This window comes from Pholcus phalangioides, unplaced genomic scaffold (genome assembly GCF_987345545.1).
Source record: "Pholcus phalangioides strain wild (caught in Gottingen) unplaced genomic scaffold, Ppha-v1.0 ptg000010l_1, whole genome shotgun sequence".
Taxonomy (NCBI): domain Eukaryota; kingdom Metazoa; phylum Arthropoda; class Arachnida; order Araneae; family Pholcidae; genus Pholcus; species Pholcus phalangioides.
The window spans coordinates 2,461,486-2,483,082 of NW_028301603.1; the positions used below are offsets into that span (position 1 = coordinate 2,461,486).

At 38.2% G+C, this 21,597-nt stretch overlaps 1 long non-coding RNA gene across 3 annotated transcripts in view; it reads right to left on the reverse strand.

The window, feature by feature from the left end:
- Nucleotides 1-21,597, reverse strand: part of LOC149080748 (uncharacterized) — a 56,612-nt gene that overhangs the window by 29,735 nt on the left and 5,280 nt on the right. For 2 of the 3 annotated variants that reach the window (XR_016193383.1, XR_016193382.1), the window contains exon 2: nt 6,904-7,226. This is a non-coding gene — a long non-coding RNA (uncharacterized LOC149080748). Of the gene's footprint in view, nt 1-186; nt 338-6,903; nt 7,227-21,597 lie in introns of all 3 variants that reach the window. The other variant, XR_016193384.1, reaches the window with a different exon arrangement.

Consider the following 21,597-nt stretch of genomic DNA (forward strand, 5'->3'; position numbering starts at 1 on the left):
TTTAACACACAAGTTTTCACTAAAGGTAAGCCATTGCAAAAGCAGCGCTACACATACATGGAATCATTGAGTCATCATGAATCATCTATCATTACGACCCAATTAGGACATTGTGAATTAAGAAAAGAAAATCAAATTATGAAATTCTTTTGCAAAACAAGATAGGGAGTGAACCATGTGACCCACCACATCATGGGTGCACAACCTCCTGCCTGCAGGCCAAATGCAATACACTAAGGTGTTCCATCCAGTCCGTGAAAGGTGTTCCAGTAAAAATGTATTTATAAATACCTAGAATGGCTATATTTCCTTCATAAAAATGCAGAAAATCAGGATCCTAATGGAATAACACCAATCATAAAATAATTGTCAAATACAAGTAAAGCTGCCATTTACAGCAAAAATGCTCAAATGCAAGTAAAATTGACAATTACAGGTGAAAATATTGTCAAAGGTTGTCACAATTGCAGAAAAACCGTCAATGGAGTGAAATAGAAGGTTACAGCAAGTTCACAGTGTACAAAAATATTTCGCCAAAAAAAAAAAAATATGCAGCATATTTGACAAATATGTACGATGAATATATTTATACGATGAAATTAATTTTAATAGTCATGATAATCATAATATAGTCTATAAGTCATGAAAATAATCTGAATTTTTGATTTCAGTGAAAAAAAAAAAAGAGAATTCAAGTAAGCCTCATTGAAAATAAAGGAAAAAAACAGGACAGAAAACCGTTATGGTGGCTGAAATTACGGAAATGTCCTTTAATATACAGACAATATTGTCACCCTATATCTTCCGGCGGGTGTAAATGAAATGGAGGTGCTGGCATTCTTATTTATCTTATTCCCGCTTGATTGCTTATACTGAAAATCAATGAGATTGGTATATTGTATAGATTGGATGAATTCAATTCCAGATTCTATCACATACAAAAAATAAGATTATTCTTTGATTATCAACATAAGGACAATGTTACGTTACGGACTGATTATCTATGGATGATGATGTGATCACCATTTTTATTCCAGATTATTGTATACATGAAATATTGTTGTTTATCATTTTCACATAAATTAATAAATTTCCCGATGCAACAATCCCTGGGAAAGCTTCGATATCTCCTGGAGATGGGAAGCGTGGTGTGTCCGGTCCGTCAATATTCAATATCGCCCTATATCAGTGATTCCCAACTGGGGGTGTGGGAGAGCATTTTAGGGGGTGCTTAATGAAAAAAATTTCAGTATTTTGACTGATTATTCAGGAAAATTAAAATGATAAAAAATTGAAATTTTTCAATTTATAAAAAAATATGAATCATACCAATATTTTGATGCCTCATCTTCTAACTTCTGCTGGCAGAAATGTTATACAAATTTTAAGCAGTAAAAGTTTCTTTTTCAATTAGCGATTGAACTTGTTGTAAATTTTGATTGAAGAAAAAGTACCATTATTCACTTCAACTATATTTTTAGTTTGTTTGCATTGGTACCTCGTACTATTAGCATGGTGTGCTTAGATTTCCTACTGTCTCGTATGCACATGACTCAGGAAAAACGTCAAAAAATTCAGTCAAGTGTCAAAGAAACATTAATATATAATTGTTGCAACTGGAATCATCAAGCGAAGAACTATTCAATGAATCTTTTTCGAAATCTCTATATAATGCTAAAAAATAGCAACTTTTTTAAGTTTAATTTTCAAATTAATTTTTTTTAAAAATAAAGAGCCGAATTTAAATATTAGCCATAGCAGAAAAAAATATTAAACAATACATAAAATAATTCACAGAAATTAATTATTGGAATGTAATTACAGGAGTGGAAAATTAAAATTTCATTTTTGTAGCCGCAAAAATGTTGTTTTTGTAGCAGCATTTATCAGTTTTGTAGCACTTTAAAATTTTGGCAGTAAATAAAATATACAGTTTTATATACATATATGCGGTAGCATATGCAGGATTACACTTTTTACTTCAAAAAAGTGTTATCTCAGCTCAGAAAAAGAGGTGTCTCCCCCCCCCCCCACCACAAGGTACAAAATACATAGAAATTTCCTCTAGAAGAAATACTTTTTTTTAAATTTTTAAATTATAAAAAAATTTCGAGACTTCTTGATATTTATATTTTTACATTCTCTCAATATCAACAAATGAGAGGCTAACATATGGTATTACAGATTTTAGAAATAATCCGAAAATGAGTGTTTTTAGATTTAGCTTGTAGATCTGGTAATCACTAATTTTTTTAAAAAAAATCACTAAAGGAGATACTTAAAACTCATTAGAAAAGTAAATTTTTCTTGTTTTTGCAGCTGATGCAAATCTAAGTTATGCTTTTGTTCTCTTCAGTTTCAAATATTTTTGAACGTTTGATCTTGCTTCTTTCACCAGAATTTACCCATTTCATATTTAAAATGATGTGTTTCTTTTTGAGTTCACCCTTGATCATTGCCTCAGTTAAATTCAACATACTTTGAGATGACTTTCTTTTCCTGGGTCATTTTTAGAATATTTATTCGAAATTCTCAGAAATTCAAATCGTGTGATTAAAAATTAAATTGTTTGATAAAAAATATTAAAAAGCGATTAAAACTTAATCTATCAGATATTTATAATGCAATGATTCTATTTTCACAAAAAATTCAATCCAAGTGCATCTGTTTTCATTATCTATTTTCACTGATTTGTGATTACTCTATGTGTATTTTATTTTTAAGCATCTTTAACAACTTTCCAGTCTGTCGTTTTGTTTCCACATTTTCTATTATTAATTTTCTACTATTCATTCTCTTGATATGCTATTTCCGTTTACATCATTCACCAGAATGTTTAGTGTTCAATGGAAAATAGTTTCCAGATGAGCATTAATTAAAATCGCTTTGCCTAGAGTCTAGACCAGTGTTTCTTAACCTTTTTAAGCTCATGGCCCCCTATGCATCACATTTTTTTCTCGTGGCCCCCCGTCCTATCCAGGGCCCCCTCTACCCTCATCCAAGAGTGAGATACTTTCTATTTTTTTATTATCAATATGGAATTTTAATAAATCAAATCAATCTCTGGAATCCTGGCTAAGCACGGATTCAAATGGTGGATTATCATGTCTCCCAGGAGTCAAATTATACGGCAAAAAATGGTAAGTGTAAAATACGGTACGATCCAACGAACATGCAGGATAATTCGACCTACACATCAACCATTGCTTTGGCGGCCCTCAATACCAGGATTGGTAAAAAAACCAAAAAAAATAGTTTTTTTGGTTTAAACCAGGTTTTATTGGTTTAAACCAGGTTTTATTGGTTTAAACCAGTTTTTTTGTTTTATATAGTATTAACATTAAAAACAATGAAATTTCTGAAAAATCATTCAAACTTCTAATAATTAACTAAAATAAAATGTTTATTAATGTAATTAACACTGTTCCCATGCTAATTAATCAATAAATATTTATTACATTTTAACAAAAACCAACTTTTGCAATTTAATTATTTTTTGCTTAACTCAATGGATTACTGTGTGTTTGAAAATTCTTTCAATGTTATTATTAATCATATAATATATAAAGGTTTTTCTCCAGTTACTTTCAGTATACTTAATTAGGAAGCTATTTTGCAAAAAGTAATAAAAATTAGGTGAATATAATGTATTTAATGAAGCATAAATAATGCAGATTAATTAGCAATGATTTACGATATACAGGGGGATTATAACTAAGGTTCTGATTTCAAAACACTGTAAAAAAAAAACGATTGTCAGAATGACTTGAAAATTGACATGAATATTCCTTAAAAAATTCAATTTTATTCCGACATGAATCAGACTGCAAGCTAAACCTGGACTCGTCGGAAAACATCACACAAGCCCACTGTGACGATGTCCACATTGCATGTTCTCTACGGCAGGCTAATCGCTGCCGACAGTGAGTTGCTGTGAGCAGAACACATCTGACAGGCCTGCGAGCATATAGACAAATATCGCCCAAACGTCTGTACACGGTTTGCCTTGAAACTGTGGTACCTGTGGCTGCAGATAGCTGACAAGACAGGTCGGATGCTGTGCTCCGTCTGCTTCTTTTGGCAGTTACTGCCAAATACCGTCTTCATTCGGCGTTGTAAGTCGGAGGCTACCTGTACTGTAACGTCTACTGACATTTCCGTTATCTTGGAATCGTTGCCAAAGCCTAGAGATGACACTTTGGGCAATTCCAAGTTCCTCGGATACTTCCATGTGAGTATGCCCCCATTCCAGGCAGCTGGTAATTTTACCACGTAAAAAATCATCCACATGCGTCCTCTGTGTCATAACTATTCGCTTATGGCACTGAGCGCCTTACAGAGCTCTTGTGAACAATTTTACTTCTTTGCCACCATTCCTTATATACGCCCCCCCCCCCGTTACACTCTCGTCATAGTGACGTACTATCGGCATCATCTGGTGGCTTCCTGAAATTTGCATATCATTCTTACAGATGTGTGATAATTCTACAGGTGAAATTTTTACTTTCGATTTCCGTGTGATTCTGAATTATCCTTAATTTATGGACATGAGTGTATAACTTTAAATAACTAAGATACTTCATATGAAAAATATATATATATTCTGGCCACTTTTATGAGACTTTTTGAAAAAAACCACTTATAAAATCTTATGTCATTTAAAGATATACCATCAGAATGTACCCCAAGGATATAAAATGTGGTAAAAATGAAACATTTTGGCTAATCTGAAACATCTTTCTGTTAACGTCAAATAGAGGGCTCTATGTTGAATTAATCTACTGTTAAATTTGTCTAACTAATACATTTGAATCTAATAAATAATATTTTCATGCGAAAGTTTGTTTGTAATAATTTTCCACTTGTCGTTTGCCACCTTAATTACTGGATTTTCGAACCGGGCAAGCAACTCCCATAAGGGACGTTGCAGATTGATAACTTTATCGGTAGGGGAAGATTAGAGTTCAGGGAGATTTGAGGAGAGGTCATAGACTTGGTTTGAAGTTCCTCTATGGGAGAAAGTTTCTCCTCAACTGCACTAAGATGCTGGGATAGACCACTTAGCTGATGACTGAATGAGTCTTGTTTTTGGGTGAGGAGGACAAGTTTGTCAAGAATGGTTATTTGGGTGCCTTGAACATTACGGAGAATGGATGAATTATCCGAAGGAGTGGGAGTTTCAGACGAAAGATTTTATCTATTTTGAGAGTGTGTTGGGGAGTGGCTGACCCTAGGACCAGGGTTTGATTCGATATCTCCCGCCAGTAATAGCAAATGAGCCAAGTGGGTAAAAAAGACAAGAGGGTGAAAAGGAAGAGGTGCTGAATGGAACAAATTCAAATGGCAGTTACATGTACTAGAGCGAAAAGGGTTTTTTTTTTTTGTTAAACACATATATATATTGAATAAGAAATTGATGGTGGAGCAATACAATAAATAGTAACACACTGTACATAAAAATTTCAAATGCTGGATGTGGGATCGACACAAAAAAAATGCCTGCAAAATTTGAGAGATGCATCGTCAATCAGTTACTTCCATTTGCCGACGATATGGGCTTAATCCCCTCAGTTCAGTTTGGCTTCATTCCTGGCCGCTCCTTACCAGTGCAGCAGTTGATTTGTCATGATATATGGGAGAGTGCTATAGACTCTGGACAAGATATTGATGTAATTTACGTCGATTTCCAAAAGGCATTTGATAAAGTAGACAGATTGTTACTACTGAGGAAGCTAGCTTGCATGGGGGTTCCGGATAAAGTTGTGAGGATAATTCAAGAACTGCTGTCAGACAGAGTTCATCAGGTTCGCGTAGCCAACGTGATGTCTAGAGAATGTCAGGTGCCAAGCGGAGTTGTCCAGGGATTGGTGTTAGGCCCGATCTTATTTACTTTGTACACTTACGATATTACTCAGGCTGTGTCACCCATCTCTCTATTGCAATTCGCTGATGATGTGAAGTTATTCTCTCCAGTGGAAAACACTAGGGGCTTAAGAATTGCATGCCAACAACTTTTCCAGTGGAGTTGTCAGTATAAGCTACCTATTTCATCATCAAAAAGTGGATCAATGCATTTAGGTAGACGCACCGATCCTGAATATTACCAACTAGGTAATGAAACGTTACAGCAATTGGATACATGCGTGGATTTAGATATTGCAATGAGCCGCATTCTGGATTTCACTGATCATTATCATGGCATAGTCTGCAAAGCTAATAGAATTTCATATATGTTACGTACGGCATACCGTAAGTGTGATGCGCATACGTTGTCATATGCTTTCTGTGTGTACGTTCGCCCGACCCTGGAGTTCTGTTCGCAAGTATGGAGCCCTTACAAAATCAAGGACATACAGCTCCTCGAAAAGCCACAGAGGTCGTTTACTAAACGAATACCTGGCATGAGCGGTCTATCTTATTGCCAGAGACTTCAATTTCTGGGTTTACACTCACTGGAATGGCGTAGAATCACTGCAGATCTGAAGATGTGCTACAAACTAGTCCACCAAATTGTTTATCTACCATCGAGAGAGCCTTTCTTTGAGATCATAGACAGGCGAGTTAACCTACATAGGCATCGCTTCCAAATAAGAATACCAACGGCTAGAAGGGATTGCTTTTTCCAGGGATATAGATGCGGTGTGGCAAGAATATGGAACAGTGTTCCATCAGAACTTGTATGTGCCTCCTACGCAAGATTTGCTTCCACTTTTGGGGATTTCGACCTGGCTCCGTATGCGAAGTGCTTCCCGTACTGACTATTATTTATTTATTTTTTTTTTTCTTCCAGTATAAGTGCATTTCATGCCTTCTGGGGTTATTGTAAATAAATTGTAAATAAAAAAATATTAAATATATATAAATTAAACAGCAGTTTAGTATGAAAATGTGAAAGGAACTAACCTGTAGAAATAGACTTGAATATAGCATTGTTTTTGACAAAATGTCGATCCTGCATCGTGATACTCCATGGATGGCGATGATTATATAACAGCAGTGAAACACCCACTTCGATAACGAAATCCAGAAGATGAGAGAGGAGGCCACTTTTTAGGAGGGGTGGTTTGGTGGCTCAATTCCAACTCGATCAGTGACATCATACAAGGCTTGTATTGGGAGGAGATGGTGGAGAAAAACCCAGCAAAGGCATGACGAGTATTTTTTCCTCCCAGAAGTGAACAGTAGAGAAGAGTCTATGGCTCCCGCAGGTTTATCACCAGGGAAATCTGTAGAAATAGATTAAATATAACATTGTTTTTGACAAAATGTTGAATGTAAATGTTGATCCCGCATATTTGTAGCTCTTTTTTTTTTGTTTTATTACATGTAATGCATTTGTAATTTATATATACATAATAAAGCACCCGACACCACCCAGCCGCCCATCCAGGACAATGGCTGAAATGGACAGTTGTTGATAGAGCCTGGGCGGTGCATGGAATGAAATGTGAAAATGTCCCCAGTCCATTTTTGAAATGATAGAAAGTTATCTTAAAACAATAATATATTTGTAATTTCAGTCATTCATTTTTAGGACCAGTATATTACATATTTCATTTTTTTTTATAATTTCAAATATTTTTTATCAATAGTTTATAGCCAAATGAAAAATCCCCCCCCCCCCCGTTTTTTTCACTTGGGAAATTTGGAAAACGGCGGCAACTAGTGGTGTAAGACTTGAGCGAATCAAACTATGTGTTGCAAATGGTTGAGTTGTAGGCACCACTTCAATACTCTTTCAAATCAATTAGAATTGGAAATTACATCACAAATTAGATTCATCCAAGAAAGGAAGAGACGAGTGTTGCAGGGTTCCTCAAGGAACTGCTACAAAGTACTGTTGTCAACAATTATTATGATGATTACTTTCACAAAACCATCATTCAGAAAAAATTGTAGGAGCTTAGCAAGTATGTTCAATAGTTTTGAAGGGGAGCCCCTAAAAGTTTTAGGGCCTCGTTTGTTTACGCGAGAAAAAAACGCTTCTATTCCAATTAGAATAACATAGAAGAGACATCAAGTATTTAAAAGAAAATTGATATTTCTATTCCACAAGGAATATCCTGAGTATGCAAAAGAGTTACATCCATTAACTAAATACTTTCCTTAATTTTCAGGGCTCAGCACGGATCATGGCCTCAAAACTAGTGAAAATAGTGACCAAAATATTTAAAAAAGTGACCAAATAGTGACCAAAATGTTTAAAAAGTGACCCAATAGTGACCAAAATAATTTTAGAAAGAGACCAAATGGACAATGAATTTTGATTATTACCAAATTGAATGAATTGAAATTGAATTTAGTTTTCACTAAACTTTGTATTTCAATGGAGCTCATCGAAATTGCTTTTTTTACGTATAGTAGTGTGAAATAAATCAAACTCGAATGCATTCTGCTAACCAGAAAAGTTTTGAATAACTTATCAAATTTATCAACAACTATGTGTGAGAGAGTAACATTACATCCTTTCTAAGTAACAGTAGTAATGCCTTTCCCCCCCCCCCCATAGGGGCCGTTCAAGTATTACGTCATCATAGATGGGGGGGAGGGGGGTTTCCGATTTGCTGACTTTTGATGACAAGGGGGGAGGCTGAATAACGCTTACGTCATCAACCACCCTTTATGAAAATATGAGTTAGGATTCGGGGGGGGGGGGCAGAGCTGATGACGAAATTTTGCTGACAAGGGGGGGGGGTGGTCAAAAATGGCTAAAAATTTGCTTATATAATACTTGAATGGCCCATATTGCTATCCACAACCCATCTTAAAATCAATTTAAGCAGGAAAAACTTCAAAACGGGAAAAAATTTTCACATTTAAAGAAGGAAAAAAAAAATGAAATAACACAAAATTTGATGAGAGAATTTGTCCCATCTACATTCTAGTGAATTTTTCATTATGTTATGCTATGAATGACAGTATACAAAATGTACTCAAACTTTTTTTAACTAGTATAAATTGATTTACATAATTAGGTTTGTATAATATCTTCCAACAAATTAAGAAATTTACTATAATGATTGATTTAAAAAAAAAATAAAATTACATTTTTAACAATATTATTTTAAATTATTAAATTAAAATATTACTTAAACTACTGAATTAAATAAATTATTTAAATTATTAAATTAACTAAATTATTTTAATTGTTAGGGGCCGTTCAAGTATTACGTCATCATCGATGGAGGGGGGGGGGGGTTTATGACTTGCTGACTTTTGATGACAAGGGGGGAGGGGGGGTTTCGATAATGCTTACGTCATCAACTACCCTTTATGAAAATATGAGTTAGGATTCAGAGGGGCAGAGCTGATGACGAAATTTTGCTGACAAGGGGGAAAGGGAGGGGGTCAAAAATGGCTAAAAATTTGCTTACGTAATACTTGAACGGCCCCTTATACGTTGAGGGAGGGCAATCCATCCTTCCCCCCCCCCCCCCCAACGTCAATGGCAGAGCCTACTGATGTATACATGATGTATATCAATTGTCATCTGCCGCACCTCTAAGACCTTCAAGTCTATCTGCACCTATGGCTGGACTGGGAAGGGTTGCGTGGGTCTACTCTTTTACAGGCGGAGGAGGTACCAAAATAATACTGCCCTTGGGTGAGGGAGAAAACAAATCAGTTTTGAAATTGTTTGGTTTTTGAGAGAAAAATTTGTAAATATATATTTTCCTTTTTTTTTACACACAACATACACCCCTGCAAAAACAACATTTACTACTTTACCCAGAAACAATATAATTTTGCCCCCCCCCCCCCCGTAATTTTTAACAGAAAAAGACTCCGCGGTCTTCCCCGGTAAATTTCCCATGAACCTTGTAAGCACCAACGTGGCGACTTTTTTCCGCGCCAACCAATCGCCGTTTTTGCGGCGGTCAATTCAAGATGGCTGACAAAGGGAACATAAAATTACAAAAAAATATATAATTTATAACATGAATCAACCAAATATGCGGCAATATGCGAAAATCGATAGAAATATATCGGGAAATACGGAAAATTAGGATAAAATTAACACAAAAATCGAATCAACGACATACGAGGTTTATAAATGCGGTTGATAGGTAGCCCTGACAGCAGCATCCATAAACTCTATTTTAGCGCGAATATAGTCGCCACGTTAGCTCGGACTCCTCCCGTAATTTTCAAAGAACAAAAACAGTGAATTCGCCCCCACCCGGGGCACTCGATTTACCATGGCCGTAATACGATATTTTTTCTGGAGGGGAAATGTAATTTTACTGCCCCTTGACTGTGAAATTCGATAATTTTGCAAAGGAATTTATTTCCTTTTCTTAAATATACCATTCTATCAAAAATTCCATTCGAGGCATTGCCCCCCCCCCCCTCCCCAGTTTTGGATTTGATCACGGTATGTAGCAACCCGGGCCACAAGTACGTACGAAAATTTACTATCGCCCGGGGCCGGTATCCATTTTTAATAACGGAAAAAAGAGTAAACTCGGCACCCTTCCTCGTTCAACACCCGTGGAACCAGACCCCGCCCTCTCCTATTGCGGTCGTAACAGCGACTCGACACAAAAACGTTGTAATAACTTCCGAGGTCTGAAAAGGGGATTTTTTTACACAACACCGAGAATGGAGCGCAATATGTCGATATTAAGTCAACAATCAGCATCGTGAAGATGCTCTAAATTAAGTTACGACCAGAAGCGGATAAAGGTCAGTTGATGACGGCCCGGGCTTAAAAAAAAATTAATATTACGCCCCTTAAATTAGGAAAAAAGTATAAAGTAGGGGCCAAAGGCGCGGTCGGTGTGCCCACCGTTAAATCCGCCTCTATGTACGGCTCGCATGCACGTTAACTGAGTTTTCATCAGCCTGATGACCAATTTTCATCTGATTTGGTTAAACTGAACGTTGAATCCGAAGGTTTTTAACAACTGGCTGTTGCGAAGATATATTTTGGAAAGAGAAAATTCAACCGGAAAGTGAAAGGACGTGGGTTCGATTCCCAGCAGGGGCAGCTGAAATTTTCTCTCTTTCCAAAATATATCTTCGCAACAGCCAGTTGTTAAAAACCTTCGTATGGTAGCAGAGAGTGACGTCCTCCTTCCATAAACGTTGAATTGCAGGATTCTGTGATCTTATCATAAATAGTTCTCCTTTCGATCATATCTGGGGCTACGGTTTCTTGCTGAGATTTAAATCCAGTTAGAAAAATAGTACGAATTTTATTTCTAGATAGATCGCGATTTTCAGTCGGATGATATTTTATTTTATTGTAAGTAAATTCAAAATACTTGCGAGCTGCTTTAACGTTGGCCAGCTACAAGAGTATTCTCCAAAGCGTACTAATAATACGCTTAATACGTATTAATAGTACGCATCTTTAATATGCGCGCTTTGGTATTCTCCCGCTGCGCGTAAGTTAGTTTCTGCACGGGCTCTCTTTATAAACTCGCTCAATGTAAATGAGCCTTTAAATCGTCATTTCAAATATTTAAAAAAATTAATGAAAGTAACGATAGAACAAACAACAAATGTAACTTGCTCGATGCTCCAAGAAAGGAATTCGGCCCTTAGGACTAAAACTTTTTAAAACAAATAAAATAAAGGATCAATTTTAAAATAAGATGAAAATGAAAGAACGAGTGGGGAAATAAGAAAGAATGGTAGTAGAGGAGGGGAAAAAATTCTTTGTTGTAAATACGCCTTTTACGCTATTTTTTTCCGACCGGCTTTTCCATAAAATGACGACTCTTAACTATAAGGAGCTTTCTTTCCAAGCGCCTTGAAATCAAGTTATGCTGACGTCACACGGTATGCTCCCGGGAAGATAAAGACGCCTTCATATATATATAGGGGTTCCTTGTACGATCGTAGTTCAATGAAGGGAGGGAGAAAATTAGCGACCTTGAACCGGTAAAGTTCCTCCTTGAAGAAAAGAAAAACACTGACAGCCGAAAAGCGCGCGAGACCGAGGTTTTTTTGCTAAAAAAAGTGGAAAAAGTGACCTGGGCCCGAAAATAGGTAATAAAAGTGACCAACTTCTAAAAAAGTGACTTTTAGGGGAAAAAGTGACCCGTGCCGAGCCCTGAATTTTACAATGCATACTTAAGAAATTAACTAACAAAAAAGCATGGGCGGAGATACAGGGGCATAGAAGTGAAAAACATAAAACATAATCACCAAATTAACCCTTTTTTCAACTCCAGAGATCACATAAAAATTGATGTTTGCCCATTGGTGCTTAAATTCATTTTGTTTCTAGTTGTGGGTTAGAAGGGTCAAATATCCTGAATCAATTAGGGATGCCCAAAAACTTTCACAAATTATTCTGGAATTGTTTCTTTCATTGATTCTCAATTTTCTTCATTCATTGTGAATTATATCATTTAATAATTCTGGAATTACCTCTTTCATTAATTCTGAAATTCCATTAATTCTGGACTTATTTCTTTCACCAATTCTGGAATTATTTCTTTCAATTATTCTGCTCAATAATTCTGAATTTTCATCAAATTATGGAACTATTTTTTTTTCATTAATTTTGGAATTACAGTAAAACCTCTCTTTTGCGGACATCAGCGGGACAAAAAAAGTTCATCCGCAAAAGTGGCGACCGTTAATCAGGGGGGTTGAAATGCATCTTTTTATTATACACTGGGGGAAATTACAGGGCCGTCTTTAGAGCATGATGGGGCCTCGGGCAGGGCCGTCATTTCAACTTTTTCCAGGGGGGGCAAAGATTTTCCAGGGAGGGGCAAAGCACATGTACTCAATGTATGTATATATTTGTGTGTATATATATATATATATACCATTTTTAGTGTATTTTCAAATGACGGGCCTGCCCCGGGCCAAGTGATTTTTCTTAGGCAACCCGACAAATTTTCGAAAATTTGAACTGGTTCTAATTTCTGAGACCCCTCTTCCCTTGAGGCCCGGGTGGCCCCATGCGTTAAAGACGGCACTGGGAAATTATTATTTCGCCGTAAAAGAGGGGTGACCGCATCTGAGGTGGCGTTTTTACTACATTTCTTTTATTACTTCGGGAGTAATAAAAGAAATGTACATCCCCAAAATATATATATAATAACATTGGGGATAAAACGACAACGCTCCCAAAGATTTTCGGGGCCCCCGAAAATGTCAAGATACCCTGGTCCCCCTTTTATTTTCGCACTGAGCCCCGCGTCTGGTAAAGGTGACTGCATATTCAGAGCCATTCACTCACTTAATTACTTTTGTAATTAACACTGTCTTTTCTCTTTCAGCAGAACAAGAAATAGAGACGGCTTCTCAGGAATACACCAGTGCATTGTGGAGCGACGCCTGGCTTCCGCAGGGTGAGTGAATACTTCCCTGCATTACTCTGGGGTGTGCCCCTTAAAGTTGGCTCAAGTGTAAAGCTTCGCCCCTGAAAGTTGGCTTTCCGGACTTATCGTCGCAGAATACCTACATACCGGAGACGCAGGACTTATCGCCGTGGGAACTATCGGACTAACAAAGCACAACCTGCTGTACCCAGGAACTGGCTACAGATACCTATCCGCAGGTATGTGACTCTAAAATCTATTCAATCCTACAACTATACTTTTGGAATGTCCAGTGAGCAAGCTCAGACTCCTGCTAAACTCCTTGCAGAATACGAAAAGGTATCGCCGTGGCTACCGACTGACAAGGGACTTCAGTCCCTTGAAAGTCGACTTCAGGGGCTGACAAGGCTTCAGCCCCGGGAAATGTTCACAATTTTTTTTTCTTCTTTTATGCTGTAAATTCATCATAAAGGGGCCCGCGAAAGAACTCAGCCTAGGGGCCCTCCTCCAGGATGTGGGGGGGGGGCATGTTTAGAGCACTGTTTTCTATAAATTTCACGGATTTACAAAATAAATAAATTTGGAAATTAACTGAAAAACTCACCAGAAATTGAACAACAAAAAAATCCGATTTGTAAAATTAATTTTCCGTCTGAATAAATCCTTTCTCTGAAAAACACCACCACGGGAGGCAGAAACGTCACTGATGACGCGTCTGGATTCAACTGCGCAGTAGAATATTTGCGATCGTCTGCTCCCGCTCTGGAATCTGGCGGGAAACTTCAAGCCTTCTCATTGGTCATTAGGCCATCTTTCACATCCGGGAGCTCTTACTAATTTGTTTATACTGCTATGAAAGACAGAGTAAAACAAAAAAGTCGTCTGCTCTCCCTCTTCTCTCTGACCGGGAAATTTCAAGCCCTGTGATTGGTGGATTGTCGGTCCTCGGGAGCCGGGGATTTTGAAAATGTGTTTATACCAAGGGGGGGGGGAGACTCAACTTAATATACCAGCATATTTCGTGAAATATTAAAACCAATTACATTTTTTTTTTAAATTTTAGCGAATTAATGGAAGAAACATCCTCAGTTTATATTGGGGTTCGCCTTTACCGGACCCAGGGGTGTCTTAACAATGTCGTAGCCATTTTAGTCCTGACTTTATGTATTCAGTGACCAAGAGCCACCCTTAGGGATGGGCGTCAGGTGCGGTCGCATCGGGCCCCGCAGTTTGGGAAGGCCTGCACTTGCAGTTTTAGGAGGGGAGAAAAATATACATAGCCTACATGCATGCATGAAGGTCATTCAAGTATTACGTCAGCAGCATCGATGGGGGGGGGGGAAGGGGTCGGATTTGCAAACTTTTGATGATGGGGGGGGGGGGGGTTGAATGATACTTACGTCCATCAACCAACCTTTATAATATATGAAATATTGTTGATGGCATCTTTATACTGGGAATGCCAAAAACGAGAAAAGATTTTTACTAGTTTGCGGGCACCTGAACTAATATTACCTACTTTGATAAGTTCTCTAAACAGCGACTTTGATAATCTCTAAACGTTTCATCGTCCATCAAATGATCTAGAAATGTGTCGCGGGTCGCTTAAGTGCTCTGGACCTGTGCAGCGAGAGTCTCAAATGATCCGTAAATATGCTGCGGGAAACTTGAGTGATGTAGAACTGCACTGCGGGCCGTCGCTAAAGTGCTCTAAAACTGTACAACATGTCATTTAAAGGATCTCTAAATGTACCACGGACCGGTCAAGTCATCTGTGAATGTGCCACGAGCCTACTTGAGTGATCTGAGAATGTGCCACCTAGTTCATTTTTACAAAATTAGGTTTCGGGTGGCTGGTCACATCGCAGGACCACGAGGTAAGCATATATGGCTCAGAGGGTGCGTCACAATGAATTTCTTTTGCATTTTTTTAAATATTTTTTGCATAAAAAATTCATTTTTGATCATCTGGGGGGGAGGTGCATAGGGGCTCGTGCCCCCCTCCGCGTACGCCTCAAATCTCAATATATAGGTGGTGGGGGCAGAGCTGACGAAATTTTGCTGAGAGGGGGGGGTGTCAAAAATGGCTAAAAATCTGCTGACGTAATACTTGAACGGCCAGGCTAACGAGAAAGAGAGGGCCATCGAGCTTATATTACTGGAGTGAGCATCCAGCCGCCGCACAGTGGTGCGTTTTGCGAAAATCGTGGCCAAAACCCCAAAAAAAAGTTTTGCCGTTCGACCCTGATTTTTTCACAGATGAAGAGTGAATAACCCCCGGCTTCTGACGTACATTTTTTTTTTCGTTCATCACCTCTTAGTTTTTGCCCAGAAGGAGCTCCAATGTGGTGATTCAAGTGGCAGTATACCGCACATCAATCTAAACCTTTTACAAAACCGCTCTCGTTCAGAAATTTCGTAGCTCTCCGGGGAATTTTAGGCAGTTATTTCTTTTCTTTCAAATGTGTTAGCAATTTAGAAATACATTTTGAATTTCGTTTTTGATATTTTTATTAAAAAATAAATTATTTTTAACGCCAAGTCATTTTTTAAAAAAAGTTCATTTTTGTGAGTGGCGGTAGAAACAAGTGACCTGATGTGACCTCCTGAAATTCATTTCCCAACATACTTCAACATGTTTAGTTTATGAAAAAGGTGAAATTAGCCGCTAATATCTGCTACTCCGCTGACGGCAGCGACTTTTCTTCAACATGCCATAGCTGAGGCTTGCCTATACAAAGGCGGAATAGATTTGAATTTGAGAAAATTCCTTTAAAAATATAAGTTTATTGCTCTGAAAACCGCAGATTATTTGAGCTTTAACATTGAAAGCTGCAAGACATGCCTCAGATTTTTTTTTTTTGTCTTTTTTAGTTTCAAACTCAGGGTGCTCCACTGTGAAAAAAATTTAGATTTTTAACGAAATACTTATATAAAGGATCATAGCTCAAATTTTAGGCAGCAATACACCGATTTAGAAAATCGCGTAAAGGAATGAACACAGAATGACGTTTTAAATGCTTAAGTTAAGTAAAATTTGAAAGGTGTACAGAAATCGTAAAAAAATGAATTGCAAATCTTGACTGATCTTAACAAACGTTATCATTTTCTGCGAAGTACTGAACACACAAAGAATCGGTGGCGAACACATATCAGAATTTGCTGAGACTAATAAGAGAACAAAAAGGACAATAACTGATTCATTAAGGAAACAGCACATACATCAAAAACTTAAATAAATTCGAAAAAGTGTCTTAATTATCAAGTTTCAAAAAATTATCAAGATGTGATGCACGAATTAATAACTTTTTCTCATCCATTCATATGTACAACCATGGGGGAAACAACGAAAAAAAAATTTAAGATTGCCGCAAAACGTCTTCAATAACCCAAAACTAGTTTTGACTATTTGAGCGATATCGATATATGTAAAATTGATTTTCTGTGTATATATGTTCTCTATAAAAATCCACAATTTTAGATCGATCGTTACCAAATTTTACGTCTACTCGTAAACGATACAGGACCCGACTTGAACGATAGGCCACTGTAAAGGTTTGACAAAACAGGTCAAATGCCCGAAATTTTCAGGAAAGAATGGTTCTTGGGTCTCAACAATGACTTTCGGAAAGTTTACTTTATTCACCGTGGTTCCCTAACAATGCGCCTCAGACATGTTTATTCCTTTACAATGGTTTGTCACTTCTTCAATACTCGCAGTATGTTGAGAAAACCTGGGCAACGCCGGCTATTATAGCTAGTTGTTAATAAATCATAATTATGATTATAAAATTATGATACACAATTAATATATAGTAGTGACCATAAGATTTTACACCCAGACCACGACCAGAAACATTTTTCCATCCATTACAAACTTTTTATTAAATTACGTTTTATGCTTATTTTAATTTCCTGCTTTTACTTCTTTTTGAATTCTTAATTTTTTTATGCAGCATTTTTATGTTATTAAAGTTTTTAATGCATCTCAGCTATATTCTTATATGTTACTGCAATTCAAATGTCATATATATGATGATGAGATATCATGAGCAAATCCATGCTATGTTTTTTATCGCAATTCTATCAATAGCCATAATGCAAACATATCATATTTTATCCATTTCATATCCTTAAAATCTCTTTAATCATATAATCTGCACCCTGCCGTTAAAAAAGCATAATATTTATTGTTCCAAACAGTTTTCAAGAATATGCAACGAATTTCAAGGCGAGTAAATAGTTTTGACCACGTTTTTCGCATAACGCACCACTGTGCGCAGCGACGGCAGACATCAAATGCAAGGAAATCATGTGACTCGGTGAAAACAAAGTTCGTTCCTGGCAATTTCTCTATAGAAATGTACAGTTCGGTCCCTAAATATTGGGTTAAGCCGGGTTTTCCCGGCAAGAAAACAACAAAAAAATTAAGGGAAGATCGGTGAAACGCGCTGCGCACGACGCATCGACTCCTCCAGCAGCGGTCGCTCAATAACGCCCGACGTAAAGCGCTGTCGTGAGGCGTATTGCGCTCTACATGGAAACAGTCTTACTGCTTTTCTTATTGGTGAGTGGACGGCGTGTCGCGCTGGGTAATTCACGTTGCGCGCTGTACAGAAAACCTGCTCCTAGGAAAACCCGGATTTATAAAGATTTCAAAAATGGATAGAGAAAACTCATCTAAAGATAAAAAAAATTAATTATTGTAACAGGCAAGCTGTTAACAAGGATGTACAGTAATACTTTATTCACGAGACACGTGAGATTTAAGTTGTATCGAGAGACGAAGACATTCTAGAGAGTTCGATTTTAACCTTCATCACGAAGGGTTGTGTGTTTCGCATGTTAATGCAAAATAAAGGAATGCTTCATGTTCGTCGCTTCGTATACACCTCACCCATCGTCACATTGGCGCCCAACGTTTAAAATAGACGCGTGAGTGTTTTTAGCTAAGCGGACATCCTAATTAGGTACCAAGTGAATGAAAATGGCATACTTGGCGAAATATCGAAAAGACGAACTCCGTCGCCTTGCCGAAGAGATGAGCGAACCTACCGAACCCGAGATGAAAGTGATAGAGCTGAAGAAGCTGATTACGTCCAGTAAAGAATACGATGAGGTCTTCGCAAAAGGAGTGCTACAGACCCTCGTAGAAGAGAGAATTCGACACGAAGAAGCAGAAGAAAGAATTCGACGAGAAGAAACAGAAGAAAGAATTCGACGGGAAGATGCCGAAGAGAAAGAAAGAATTCGACGAGAAGAAGCAGAAGAAAGAATTCGACGAGAAGAAGCAGAAGAAAGAATTCGACGAGAAGAAACAGAGGAGAGGATTCGACGGGAAGATGCCGAAGAGAGGAACCGGCGAGCAGAAATGCAGTTCGAACTCGAGAGACTGAGGATAGAAGCGGAGAAGTGCCAAGCTTCCGTTCGACCGGCTGTGACAAATCGGGACTTTCAAGTGTCGGTTCCGCGTTTTGAATCATCAGATGACATTTCACTGTTCCTGGTCCTGTTCGAACGACACATGGGATTACACCAGATTCCGGAAGAATTGTGGATTACGTATCTCATCAATAGTTTACCGAAGGAGGTGGCTAGGATCTGTGCCAGGGAGCCTGACGAGAAGTTCAAGGACTATCGGTATCTCAAGGAACTGCTGTTAAAGCGATTTAAGCTACATGCGGACAGATTTCGACAGCTTTTTGTAGAGCATCGGAAGAACTCGGAGAGTTCATGGCGTGATTTTTATTTTGAGTTGAAAACGTATCTTGAAGGGTGGTTAACAGAAGTTAAGGTCACAACATTCGAGGACTTGATTAATCTACTCATAGCTGATCAGATGAAGAAGAAGTGCCCTCCACAAGTGAAAGAACATTTCATCGATGTATGGGCCATGTTGATCTCCCCATCGGAACTAGCTGAGAAACTCGACGCGTATGAAGATGCCAGGAGTACTTCCACAAAGAAATTCAACCAGCAGTACGATGTCGAGGGTCGTCGAAAGCAAACACCGATGAAATATCCATGGACCTCATCAAAACCAGTGATTCGTGCAGATGAACAGACACTTCCCATGATCAGCCTGGATGAACAGCGACCTCTAAGCTGCTATGGATGTGGATATCCGGGGGTAATTAGAGCGCAGTGTCCGACCTGTAATCCCGAAATGACAGCGACAACCGCTCAGTTTGGTCAGTTGGAACTGAATCTATGCTCTTCTGTAACAAAACCCGTAGCGTTGTTAAAAATTCATGTAAATGGCAAAGTGGGAACTGCCTGTGCCGACAGCGGTGCTACGCACTGTATCGCAAGTGATACTCTGCATCGTATTTTGAAAGAGCAAAACGCCAAATTCCATCAGGAAACTATCGAGATGCGTCTTGCAAACGGACAGCAATCAACGGTGAATGTGTGGACCACAACGGTATTGGTCAACATCCAATGGAAGCGACTAAGGACGAAATTTATAGTTCTTCCTGGAATCGTCGGTAACAGAACTCTTTTGGGAATCGACTTTCTAGAGAAAGCTGGTATCGTGTTGGATCTCAAGCGAAGGCAATGGTTCTTCGGGGAAAATACTCGGAAGCGATTCCACTTTGTGAACGAGTCTACGATTAAAACTGTTCAACATGTAGTAGAGCATGTTAACTTGAATTCTTGCCAACTACGACAAGTTGAAGGAGAGCAACGGAAATAAGTGCTGAACAGGTCGTGGAAAAAGAATGAAATTTTTTCAGTCCAGGGGGAGGAGACACTCCCGAAGGCGAAGTTCACCATGGTGATATGGCATCGGAACCTCAGCGGTGCGATCGGTCTAGACGTCTCAGGAACCAAACAGGTCGCGTCCGTGACTATCCACGTCATGTTTCTGGCTATCCACGTCCTGCTGTCCATAGCGAAATCCACCGATCCGCAAGAAGCTTTCATCACCAATCGGTGCAAAGGCAACCACGAGTTACTCCGACAGGCAGGCAAGTACTAGACTTACGTTTCCGCAGGAACGAACGAGTTGAACTTTCCGGTGCCAGGCGACGCAGTCCAGGATCACCAGGATATTATCACATACTGCATCGTTGTAAAATGCCAAGCCAAACAATAACGTCTAGCAATAGCTTCCATGAGTCAAGGACCCAAACAAGTATAAGCAGTGCTAGAGAAGGGAACGATAAATGCAGGGGGAGCGGCATTAAATATTCGGATCAAAACCCTAACGCGCGTCGAGCAGAAGGTCGCAGCCATACCCAAAGAAGTCGTGAAAACAGGTTGACTCCCATGCAAAGCCTTACAAGAGTTTCTGTGAAGCAGAAAGTGGAACAAAAACGGGATGAACGCAAAGGTTATGTTGACAACGGTTCCAAACCGAGTTCTCGAAGGAAGAACTGGTCGACAAAGTTCACGCCACAACGAGATGGACCGTACCCTGTGCTAGCCCAGAGATCGCCTACGAGGTACATAGTCGCTGATCCGGCCAAATCGGGTGTCTCTGTCAGCGTATATCGTACTTCTGCTCTCACACCATGTGCGAAACCGGATGCTGTATCCATAGTGTCATCACGAAAGAAGGGACGACCACTCAAAGTTGGAACTAACAAGAACACTGAACAACTTCCCATAACGCCTATTGCTAGTTCCTTGCCGGGACGTCCGCGAAACCAGAGGGGGAGTATGTAACAGGCAAGCTGTTAACAAGGATGTACAGTAATACTTTATTCACGAGACACGTGAGATTTAAGTTGTATCGAGAGACGAAGACATTCTAGAGAGTTCGATTTTAACCTTCATCACGAAGGGTTGTGTGTTTCGCATGTTAATGCAAAATAAAGGAATGCTTCATGTTCGTCGCTTCGTATACACCTCACCCATCGTCACATTATTCCATTAATACTGGTATAATTTCTTTCGTTAATGCTGTAAAATTTCTTTCATCAATTCTTGAATTTTCCTTTATTAATTCTTGAATTTTCCTTTATTAATTCTGGATTTTCCTTTATTAATTTTCCTTCATTAATTCTGGATTTTCCTTTATTAATTTTCCTTCATTAATTCTGGATTGTCCTTTATTAATTCTGGATTTTCCTTTATTAATTTTCATTCACTAATTCTGGATTTTCCTTTATTAATTTTTCTTCATTAATTCTGGATTGTCCTTTATTAATTTTCCTTCATTAATTCTGGATTTTGCTTTATTAATTTTCATTCACTAATTCTGGATTGTCCTTTACTAATTTTCCTTCATTAATTTCCTTCGTTTGAATTATCTCATTAATTCTTGAATTCTCTCATTAATTTTGGAATTATCACTTTAATCAAT